This window comes from Tympanuchus pallidicinctus, unplaced genomic scaffold (assembly GCF_026119805.1).
Source record: "Tympanuchus pallidicinctus isolate F22 unplaced genomic scaffold, pur_lepc_1.0 scaffold5, whole genome shotgun sequence".
NCBI lineage: Eukaryota > Metazoa > Chordata > Aves > Galliformes > Phasianidae > Tympanuchus > Tympanuchus pallidicinctus.
Genome location: NW_026294769.1, coordinates 56,284,927 through 56,296,783, shown reverse-complemented (window position 1 = coordinate 56,296,783; position 11,857 = coordinate 56,284,927). Strand labels below are relative to the sequence as shown.

Below are 11,857 nucleotides of genomic sequence, written 5' to 3'. Positions count from 1 at the left end.
AACAATTTTCATGCGGCTTCCAGTCAGTTCAACTGGGGGGCAGAGTGAGTTCGTAGCTGTCTGCAAATTCTCTGCACATGTGCCCCCGGAGAAAACCAAAGCCAACAGAAAGCTTGTTGGCTTCTGCAAGCCCGCTTTTATGTTCAGGCTCACATAAACAACCACAAGGTTCAGAGCCCAGCTGGGAGGCCCCATGAATGGTCACGGCCATTGCTGCGTGCCCACCTCCCCTGGCAGCGTCAGACATGGCTGCAGGGTATGAGAGCAACCCTGCACCTACATTTATTGGAATCATCACAGACCATCCTTTGTCGGAAGGGACCCAGAAGGATCGAGTCCAACTCCCAGCTCCGCACAGGCCCACCCCAAATCCAAACCCAGTGTCTGAGCGCTGCCCAAACGCTCCCTGAGCTCCGGCCTGGGGCCGTGCCCACTGCCCCGTGCAGCCCGTTCCGTGCCCGCCGCCCTCCGCTGCAGCCCCTGTCCCTGAGCGCCACCCGCCCCTCCCCTGACGCAGCTCCATGCCGTTCCCTCAGCCCTGTCGCTGTCACACAGCAGAGCTCAGCGCTGCCCCTGCGCTCCCTGTGAGGAGCTGCAGCCGCCATCCGGCCTCCCCTCAGCTGCTCTGCTCCGGGCTGCACAAACACTGCGGCCTCAGCGCTCCTCGTACAATGCACAAGCAGTGTGGGCATGCACCACAGGTATTGGACCAACCGATGTCCTCATGTCTTACAGCAAGAGGAGGGAGGCAAGCACGTGCATGAGAAGTGCTGGTGCTGAGACCTGCAGAAGTAGCCAGGAGTGTTGGTGAAGGTAAAAATGAGGATTATCCAAGGAATGCAGTTGGTCAGTGCTGCTGGATCTGCTTCTGCAGAGGTGATGCTGAAGTAGCAGGCATCTTCCACATTCCAGAATGATACCCGTTCTGTCTCCTTCAACTGTCTTGAGGACATTTGTCACAAATTTATCACCACTTACCATGTGGGTATCAAATGGAGAAAGGGGAAGAGTGTGTTCTATCAAGGAAAAGGCAAAGACAACTCATGCAAGCCAGAAAACTGATGCCAAAAATGCTTTCATTACTATCTCTTTGCAGTGACAGACAATAGGAAACCTTTCTCCATTATCTGTGGAGGACAAAGTTACTGAAGAGGCTGCCAGAAAAGCTGTGTAACAACAGTGCATGAAGGAGCAGAGTGTTCCCCTTCCTGAGAGTGAAACCCCAGGGATTCTGTCCTCATTTTTTCAATATGCTTGAAGATCTATCTGTCCACTATTACGAAGTCAAGGGCATGACAAAGCCTGGCCATTTAGAAAACACCTTTCCAGAAGCAAGAAGCCTGGACCAGCTTCCAGAGGAGGCACTGAACAATCTGGATGGGATGGATGCAGAGATGTCCTGATCAAGACTGGCAGGGGAACCAAGTAGAGGCAACTGTTCCCTACATCCATATTTGATCCAGATGAGATTTTCACTCATGTCCGGATAATGCTGCTTCCTTGAGATCCCTCTATTTTCTCTGTTTTCACATTTACTGTGGCCCTGTTATCTGATGAGTGCCTAACACAAACAGAACAACTAGTGTGGGTAGTGCTGGGTGAACAGCCACCAAAGCTGGGCTCTTCCCAGGTTTGGCATGCAGGGATGCTCAGACAGGCACCAACTGAGCTCCTGGGGTTGATCTGCAAAGATACTATCATCCTGTACAAGAGAAAACAGGTTTTCCCACTGCTCATCTGCCTCTAAAATCCTCAGGGCAATGGGATGTGTTGTGACAGGGTACTGGTGTCTTCAGAAAGGTTAAGGTGACACCAGAATTCCTGAACGTGGGCAGTGAGATGCTATATCAAAAGTGCTCTGAAATTAATCTTAAGAATCAGCCCATTGTTGGTAAATTTAGCAAGGTTGTATAGTAGTGTTTCCATGCAAAGGTGCAGCTTGGTGGTTAGTTATGACAAATTAAGAATACCAGCAACTACTTAGTAAGTTATACAGCAGTAAATGGCAGTGGATCAAGGATAGGGGGAAGAAAACGTGGAGGAAGATGAGGGAGTGGAAGTACTGGCAAAGAAAAATAAGAAAAAATAAAAAACATGCAACATTTGCCAACTGAGACAAATGTTGCAAAGATTTTATTTAAAGCTGGAAATGTTCCTTTTCAATATAGGTGGGACAAAAAATACAGATGACTGAATTCCTGTTACAGATTTCTGTTATTTTCTCCCTGCTGAAGAAAGATTTATTTGGGAGCAAAAGGATATTTCTACCCTGTATCTTTGTTTTTCTGCGCTCACTATCGCTGTGTGCACCGTTGATTTCCACAAGGCTGTCAGGCAGTTGGGCTCTCCTCCAGCAAATACTTAAGCACACGTGTAACGCTCCGGTCGGCCTAAGGTTATCCATGTGCTTAGATGACTTTGGGTCAGGATCTTAATATCTCTGCTGCTCAGATGTGACTTCCACACAGCAAGGAAGAGACACTGAAGGGCTAGACAATCAGCAAATATTGCTGAGAGACCACAAAGGTCCTGGCAAGAGTGCTCAGGGATAACTCACTACATGAAATATTACTTTCAGCTGTAGGGAAAGAATTAAAAAATTTAAAAAAAAACAACAAAAAAAAGCATATCAGTTATTCTCCATTTGAGAATATGGGGCATTTGAACCAATCAGCAAATTGAAACGAAGTGAGCCTGCTATAGTTAAATGGGAGATGGGTGAGCTGTGTTGGGCCTGAGAGCAGAGGGAGCATGCTTCTCAGGAGCTCACACTGTCTGCACTGCATGCAATGATGGCCTCCCCTGCCCACACAACCCTTTGCTGAATCCCACTTCAAATGAAGACCTTTGTCTCTAAATAACCTTGCTCAAAGTGCTTTATTTGATCCAAAGTGATTTTCCCACCACATGTTGCCAAGTAATCCACTCTTCTCTGATCCAAATGGCTTTTCCCTGCTTTCTGTCAGTGTGGCCCTCACACAAGAAAGAAAACAAGTGCACACGACTGAAACACATCAGTTAATGGAAAGCATTCTTGTTCAGCAGCAGTCAGCCTTTTGGATGGTCCCTTAGGAGGTGCTGATTGCAATTACTGGTTGATAGGCTTTTTTTTTTTTTTTTTTTCAGTAATAAGTATTTATTTCACTTTTCATCTGCTCTCATGTGTTTGAACTTGCCTCCTGGTGCTTCAGTGCCCATGAGCTGAAATCCCTGTGTGGATGCTTCTCATCCTGCACTCTTGCTACTATTATTCATGGTGCAAGAGCCTTCCCTGTGCAGCACACACCCAAGGTGTTTGCAGAGGGAGGAATGATTGCTGCCCATCCGTACACCTCCAGATCTGCTCCAGGTTGTTGCATGGGAACCCAAAACTATTACTCCTGGATGAGAAACTGCTTACAGTCCCTGGGAGCAGGAATTAATGCAAATAAGAGTCCTGGTACATATATGGAGAGCATAGGATTTTCTTACAGTGCTGCATTCCTGGGAAACCATCTTCCACCTGATTTGACTCGAACAATAATTCTTTCACTGGGCCACCTTCAATGAATGGGGTGGGCTGAGCCACTTGTGCTGACTGCTTTTCTTTCAAACCCCCCTTTGCCTGCAATGCCATGTCAGCTGTATGAAAACTAAAATGTCTTTTCCTGTGGTTTTTTTTTTTTCCCACCCCATTTTTCTGCAAGAGCAAAAGTCAATATGACAACATTTTGCTGTCTCTTTTTTATCTGTTCTTCTGATGCCAATGGAAACATTACCCCCTTTCAAGCAGCAAGCTGCAGTCACCAGCAAAATACAGAGGTTTTTTTAAAGTAGTATATTAAAATCATGCCTGCTCGCTAGGTTGGGGTATTTTTTGTTTGTTTGTTTGTTTTTGTTTTGTTTTTTAATTTTCTTTTTAAAAACATTAGAAGTCATGGATATTTGAGGGAAGACTCCAAGATAAAGCACTTTTCCAAGTATTATTATTGTAAGAGAAACATCAAGTGAATTCCCAGCTGCTGAAACGATGGGGCTCCCTTCTGAGAGCGAGGCTGCCTCACTGGCTGACACCGGGGGAGATCTTCTGTGGGTTCAAAGACCACGTCAGATAGTATTTCTGCTCTCTGTGTGTCTTCTGGTTTATGGGCAAACAAATGTTATCTATTGTTAGCTCTGCAGATCCAAAACAAGAGTGGGAGGAAAAGCAGGATTTGGTCTCACTTAGCGATGCTGTGACTGTGTGTAAGCTATGTCATATATCCAGATGTCTGTCTGTTAGGGTGCTCCTACTAGTTATAGGTGGCTATGTACATTTTCAGGAGTTATAGATTGCTATGTGTATGTTGTGAGACACAGCACATAATGCAGAGAAGCTCCAGCAGCCCATCTATTGTGTGAAAGTCCATTTCCTGCAGCGAGATGAGGAACGTGATCCCACGTGGACAAAACACATTTGTTTCTCAGCAGTCTTCAGTCCCTGAATATCTTTTTTATGCATTTTTCCAGCCAGTGCCCACGTCTCATCACTTTCTGCTCACTTGGCTGATTGACACCTCCAAAGAGACAGATCTGGCATTGGGAGTTTAGTGTGGAAAAATGAAGCTAAGTCAGCAAATATCCACTTTTCTGCCACTTTCAGCTGGATTTTCGGGCCTGTGAGGAATGAGTGCTGTTGCTTTCATCTCTGTGTGTCCAAGTGGCATCCCTGCCGAGCTTCCCCCTAGCATGAGTAAAACGCCATTGAAATGTTTTATGCTGTTAAAATGCATGTGTTATATCATCTAGCTTTGTGAAATAGAGTTTAAGAGCCAAAACATTTAAATTCTCCCCCACATGCACACATTTTTGACAGAATTGCAGTTAGGTCGCAGTGCACTACATAACATTGTGGATTCCCAATCCCTGGGAACATTCGAGGCAAGGATGGATTGGGGCCCTGGGAAGCTCTGCCTGGTGGGTGGCGCGTGGCAGGGAAGTTGGAGCTCAATGGTCTTTCAGGTCCCTTCCAACCTAAATCAATTTATGATGCTATGATTCTGATAGAGTCTGGGCGATCTCTTTTTAACCTAAGATCTCAAACTTTCTGCTGTGTTGTACAAACATCATTGTCAAATGTGTGCAAGTGTTGTACAAGAGCTGCATTAAGTGAAGAAAGTGTATTACGGTACAGCTTAACTTGTGTGAGCTGACATGCCTTCCATGGCGGCTTAATTATTATATGTGATACATGTAGTATATGCTGGGATTTAAAAAATTCATTCTATTATTCTTGTTCTTCTATACTGTCAGTGGTATTCCAATTAATGTAGCATATTTTCTTTTTAAGGCACATATTTTAGACAGTTGGCTCCGCCTTTCTCTGTTGCAATAACTCCATGAGCCCTTATCACTGCTTTTCTCTATGGTATGACAGAAAGATGAACACCACATTTCCCCCTGTCTGTGCATCCTTCTGTCTACTCCAATTTTCCAAAAGTATTTCATGGTGGTTTGGGGCAAGCTAAAAGCTAGGGGCTGGGCTGGGGGTGGGCAGAGGTGGGCTGTGCTTCATCCCCATTCCAGGACATCCCAATGGCCGCACAGACAGAGGTGCCCCGTGCGGGGATTCCAGCCTGTATGCCCCTTTGCTTGAACAGAAAAGGACTTATTCTGCTGCCTGTGGGGATGTGGGAGGAAGAGGAAGAGATGTGCTTTCTCGAGGGTGAGCCCCACTTGGACTGGGGGTCGTTGGGCTGCCGGGGCGCCCACGATGCTTCAGACGTGCCCCCCGTGTGACAGATGACCTATTGAAATAATTTCAGAGCAGTGCTACGGTTGCCACGACAACCAGTGCTCTCTTGGCTTTCATCTGGCCATGTGACAGCGCTTTGACGTCAGCTGGAGGCAGAGCCTGTGGTTTCAGCCGCGCAGCCAAAGCTGTGTGAGAACCCAGTGGATGCTGGATTTATCCCCGCCGCCGCCACTGCCGCTGCTGCTGTTTCTCAGGGGCTGCCAGAGCATGGACTATTAAAAACTTACATTTCTGCAGTGTGAGGTAACTGTTTGCTTTATATTCTTGTCAGGTATTTTTAAGCAAAAAAGTAAAAGAAAAAAAAAAAAAAAAAAGATGCAAAGCAGCTTATTGTGAGGATGTTTTTTCACTTGTTTGTTTTGGCTGAAGTTTGTCGTGATGAACGAGCCCGGTGCTATCAGATAGATGCAAAGCAGCTTCTAGTCACTAATTCTGCGTGCAGACTGCTAAGCAGAGTTAGATTTAGATTAACGATCCGTGAAAGTGGAATAAAACGATATTGTTCTCATTTGACACTTTCAGAATATAAATAAATGTGAGTGATTCTAGGTGAATCCGTTTGGGAGTTAAAAGAAATCACGCTTAGCTATGTCGTTGATCTGGGCATCGCAGCTTTACACTTCTGTTAGAACTTGTGCATTTGTTAACACTGACCGTCCAGCAGTTTGGTCCCCAGCTTGCAGGGAGTGGGAGGCCAGCAGTGGATGCATGGGGAGCAGCTCACTGCCGGGTTCCTGAGCTGGAGCTGTGAGCCGGCTCTGTCCACACAGGCTCTGGACACTGCTCCGGGTCCCTGTCCTTGGCTCAATGATGTTTACAGAGAGAAGGACCGACAGCTTCCTGAGAGTGTGTCTGAAAAATGTGCCAAGAAAGCAACGTGTAACACAGGCTTTTTGTCACATGCAAGGATTTTTATTTTTATTTTTATTTTTATTTTTATTTTTATTTTTATTTTTATTTTTATTTTTATTTTTATTTTTATAATTATTCCGTGGTGGGTTACGGGTGGTTGGGACAGCTAAAAAAAGAATAGCGGCTCGAACAGCACCTTGGTAATAGGAAAATAAATGCTATTTGGGCGTTTTTTAAAAAGAAGAGATCTTGCTGTGTGTCTGTGTTACGCTGCTGGCTTGGAGGAGGCTGTTTGCAGAAGGAGATTCCAGGGCTGCTGAAGTTTGGTGCCACGGCCGGAGTTTGTGTGCAAGCACACATATTCGCCTTGAGGACAGATCACAGCTGAAACATCGTGTGCGTTATTTCCTGGAAAAGTATGTTAGACCACTCTTATCTTCCCTAATTAAATACTCCAGCTCCCTTCCTCTCAAAGTTCAAAGAGTTTATTGATAATGGTAATGATTTGCTAAAGCGGCTGCCGCTCTGAAATGACCACAGAACTGCACAAATATTTAAAGCACGGCACAATAAAAGATAAGAAAAAACGGCTTAAAAAATACCCTAATATTACTAACTGCAGAAGAAGTAATTGTCTCAGAAAGGGAGCCAAGGCAGAGATTAACACTGAAAGCTCCTCTGTAAGGAAAGTTGTGGCTTAGTGCTCTGGATCTCACTGCATTTGGCACGCTTAACAGACCAACAGGGATAATTGCAGCTGAAGCCTCTAAGCCATTTTGCTTGGCACTATTTGTTCCTTACAAGATAGCTCATGTGTCCAAATTATCAATGTTTTGGCGACTGAAATATTTTAAATTGTGTTTAATAAATTTTTCTCATGCATCAGTGCATGCAAAGTCCCCCCTCCTTCCTCGCAGTGGGTTTAACAAGGAGTGACAGCAGCCGCACAGCTCCACCACAATGGGACAGCCCCTGCCCTCTGGGCTGCCCTGGGTCACCACAGGGATGCTCTGTGCCCCCACCTGCCTGCAGACACTTCAAAAACATCTGCAAAAAAATGAAAAATAATGGAGGCAGCATTCGCTCAAGTGATATTCATTAGAAATATTTTAAAAATTTGTTCATCATCTCCAGCTTAACAGGCATATCTTTCTTTAGTTTCCCCAAGGATGATGAACTGCCACCCATGTCACCAGAGGGATGCATCCTGCCTGGCAGAGTAAGCAGCTCTGTTCCCTCTCATTGGGTCCTGTGGGCTCTGGACATCCTGCCACTCTCTTTTAGCCTCAGGGCAAGCATGGCAGGGACAGCAAGGAGAAAGCTTGTGGCATGGGATCCTGCAGTACATGCAGAGGGCATGGATCTCTGCTCAGAGGAGGGGAAGGGATCAGTGTGAGAGCGCTCCCTGGTCCATGTATTTCTTCCTGATAATTTTGTGCTCTTGTTTTGTTGGTCAGCTCTGTACAAACCCTTTCATCAAAGGCTTGGGTTTTATCTCAGAAGGGTATGAAATTCCCAGCAAGCAGAACACTGAGCATCCCTTCAGCCCTTCACCCACTGTGAGAAAAGACCAAGCAGCCTTTGGGTCCCTGCTTCCTTCCCATCACTGAGGAGCAAGAAGGGGGCTGCAGCCCACCCCTTTTCTTCTGCCAAGTGCCATGGCCCTAGGATCACCAGCTTTCTTGGGCTTGAAATCCTCTAACACAAATAAAAAATAAATGGCATGTCCATGGGATTGGTAGCATCTCACCTGTTTCTGAGGACACCCAGTAGACTCCATAGCTCCTGTCAGCCTTGGCTCTTGCAGGTGTCACTCCCTTGCATGTAGAGGTGGAGGACAGTGTCTCCTCCACAGTCCCTTCATCCACAAGAAGGGGTGAGCAGCCCACTAATTAGTCAGGAGCTGGAGCCTTCACCTAGGTGAGACTGGCTGAAAGCAAGGCTAAGCTCTCCCTGAGTCACTTTTCTTGCAACTGAATGCAGTCAGGGGAATTAAAAACAGATTCAAGCTGTTGATGCCTCCAGCCTAGTAATAATAATGCACTCGAGCCTTTAGTGTGCTCTACCTTGATCTGGTTGAGCTGATGGTCAATGACAATCTAAATTTAGGCTAGAAGCATAAGAAAACCTACAAAAAATAATCCCTGCAGTGCAGAGCACTGACTGCTTCCTCTGTTTCTCATACAGAAGGTGATTTCTGCTGTCACCTTAAAGGTCCCAGCTGCTACTCAAGGCAGCATTTCCTTAGGGAATTGAATTCCCCCTATGGGGGAACTGTCAAACAGTGGGAACTGCCGCAGCTGTATTGGGTTTCAGACTCTTAAGTTACATCTTGCAGAAGCTGGTTTCCACGCTGCTAAAAATCATCACGTTCTGCTAATTTAATGTCCCGCATCAACTTTAACAACAACTGGTTTAAATGATAACTGAGCAGCAGTAGGGAGTTGACATTTTAATCAACAGTTGCTTTTCCAATTAAAGCCAGATGCCATGCGTGTGGTACTCCGAACGCAAAATAAAAGTTGACCTCATTGTTGGTTCCAAGCACAGAAATCCTCACTCCGGAATGTTGTTGGTAGCCATATTTTAGAAGCAATCTTCCTTGGTGAGCCAAAGTCTACGCAGACAGTTAGAGTCAGATAACAGTTTGAAAAATTTAATATGTTTTGGCTGTACTTTTGCTGCTGTTAAATTTATCTTCTTAAACGGCAGGGAGTATAAGTTGAGGTTTGAGAAACAGTAATTTTGTAATTATTTTACATGGATCGAATTATTCTGTCATCAGATTTGCATTTCAGACAGCATTACAGTATGAAAATATAATTAGAAACTGTAATTCAGGAATTGCTGAATGCGATATTTCCCAGAGGGAGCACTGTGAAGGAGCACTGCCCTTTTTACAGCTTCACCAAACACTGGAATCCCAGAGGTGGGCTCCAAGTTCTGAAGTCCTGCATTCTGTGGTCCCAACGCACTGCTGACTTTCTGCCGATCTTTGGGATTTTTTTTCGTGTGTGAGATTCATTTCCACAGAAACATTCAGTCATGGAGAGCTGAAGTGCTCAGAGCCTGTTAACTGAATTTCAGTCTGGCTGTGCTGGGAGCTGATGAATTGCTTGCAGCCACAGAATGACACTGAGATAACGTAAGGATTTGATTTACACCCAGAAAAGCCAAGAAGCTTGTAGTTTGGGCTGAATGCTGTTTTGAATTTGTCCGAAGCCTGAAATTCTTAGCAGTACCTCCTCTCACTGGAAGGAGCAGAGGACAGGGCTTGGCTTAATTCTGCTTCTCTTCTTTTCAACATTTGGGACGTTTTGCTTAATTGTTCACAATGTTTTAGCTGTATTGGCAATTCTTAAGGGTTCATTGATTATGCTTATTATAATATTTGGTTTATAGGTAACTTGGCTAGAAACAAGCACAACCTCTCTTCTTAGTTGGGCTTATGTTGAGCAATCCCCTCCTATTCTTTAGGAAACAAACACTCTTAGGGAGAGAATCAACCATGGCAAGTTCTTCCCACCACCTTGCCAGTACATGGGATGCCGGTGTGTGGAGCAGAGCTCACGATGCGCAGAGCAAAGCCAGTAGAAGGCAGTTTCTGAGTGTGAGATGTGTTTAGTGCTTCCTTCTCCTCATACATCCCTTGGGGTTTTGCTAAGACAGTCCCTGCATTCCCTTCTGGCATGCTAAGGGCCACACAATGCTGGTACAAAGGAGGATACCTGCCTCATCACTTGAATTTGGATGATGCACATCCTGTCACCTGCACCCGGTATGTGAGTGGAGGACAGGAGCTGCATGGCATCATCACAAAGTTGGAAAGTATTTTTGTTAGAGAGGATGTAATTAGGCCAATTTGATCCATGCGGACAATGTGGCCTTGCCTGGGGACACCAGGAGGAAGGTGCACACCAGGGCTGCAAGGCTTGGAGCAGGAGAGACAGGGAACATTCTGCCCAGCTTTTCTTCTTGCTGGTGTTGCCACAACAGACCCAGCTCATCCTAAACATGAGCTTCAGTCAGGCACCTTTTGGAGAGGCTGAAGCAATTCAGCCCTGCGCCCTCCAGACAGAGTGCTCTGCTCTGCTGTGCGACTGCTCCTTGAGGCAGCCTGAGATGCTGGGGGCAATGAGCACAAAGCTGCTGATTATTTCCCCAACTGCTGTGTGGTTTCTATCACAACACTATTCTTTTGTGCAGAATGGCAGCTTGATTGCAGAGTCCTCTTTAACTTCACAATTTTAGCAAGCCCAAGCCCAATTAGAGCAATTATATCTCAGCAGAAACACGGTCTGTTGTCCGCTGGACCCGTCTGTCAAGTGTCCTATTCATAGCTGTTTTTCTTGCATGGGGGTTTTTCATATGGAGTCACTTTGACCCTTCTAAAACAGCCTCATCTGAAGGACATTTCTGCATTCCTGTAGACTTTTTTTACAGGTTGATACGAACAAGAAGAGTGCAGGATTTTGGCTGGGCAAGGATGCATCATTCAGCTTAACCACAGTCTTCTCTTGCTTGAACACCTCTGACAGAGCAAGCAGGATCCTTCACTTGTAATTATTTTACTTCCAAAGATTGAGAACGTGATCAGAATTGCTGTTCTCCTTTGCTGTGTTGAAAGATTTCCCTAATCAGAATCCCCAACCTGAGCTGCAAGAGGTGTTTGAGGGCTGGTGCTGAAAGATTCAGTCCCTTATGGCACCATTTGGCCATTGAGTGGTTCAGGAGCATGGGGCAGTGGGCACTGCTGCAGGAGGGCCATCTGCTGTCTATGTTACCTATGAAGCAAGAGATGAGAAGCAGAGCTATATAAAAGTAGAAGCGATGTACTCGGGAGGGTACCAGCCTCCTGCACAAAGCAAAGGCTTTCTGTATCTCATACCTCTTCCTGAAGGTTGAATCTGAGGAATAGATTTTGTACATGCCTGAAATTGTCTTTCAGTTGTACTTGAGGACAGTCTTCAGGCGAGAAAGGAGTTAAAGCAAGTCACTGTTACACTTAGGGGCCTTGTCTAAAATAGCTACTTTTGTTTTGTTTGCTGAATTCCCCGTGCTTTTCCATGGCTGTTCCCATTATTCACTTCTTTCCCAAAATAACATTTTTAACCAGAAGAGCAGCCGGGACCGGGAGCAGAGTGGATCTGTAGCCAGAGCTGGACGGCTGCATGCCCACATGTGTCTGCATTGAGCCTGTGCTGACCTGTCACAGGAAGCTGAGGGCAGACC

General features: G+C 45.7%; 1 protein-coding gene across 1 annotated transcript in view; it reads left to right on the top strand.

The window, feature by feature from the left end:
* The first annotated feature begins 5,855 nt into the window (after window positions 1-5,855).
* The window catches only part of NCALD (neurocalcin delta), a 48,405-nt gene continuing 42,403 nt past the window's right edge, over window positions 5,856-11,857 (top strand). The window contains exon 1 of the mRNA XM_052704770.1: window positions 5,856-6,016. The gene's annotated coding sequence lies outside the window, so the exon portion shown is untranslated. The remainder of the gene's footprint in view (window positions 6,017-11,857) is intronic.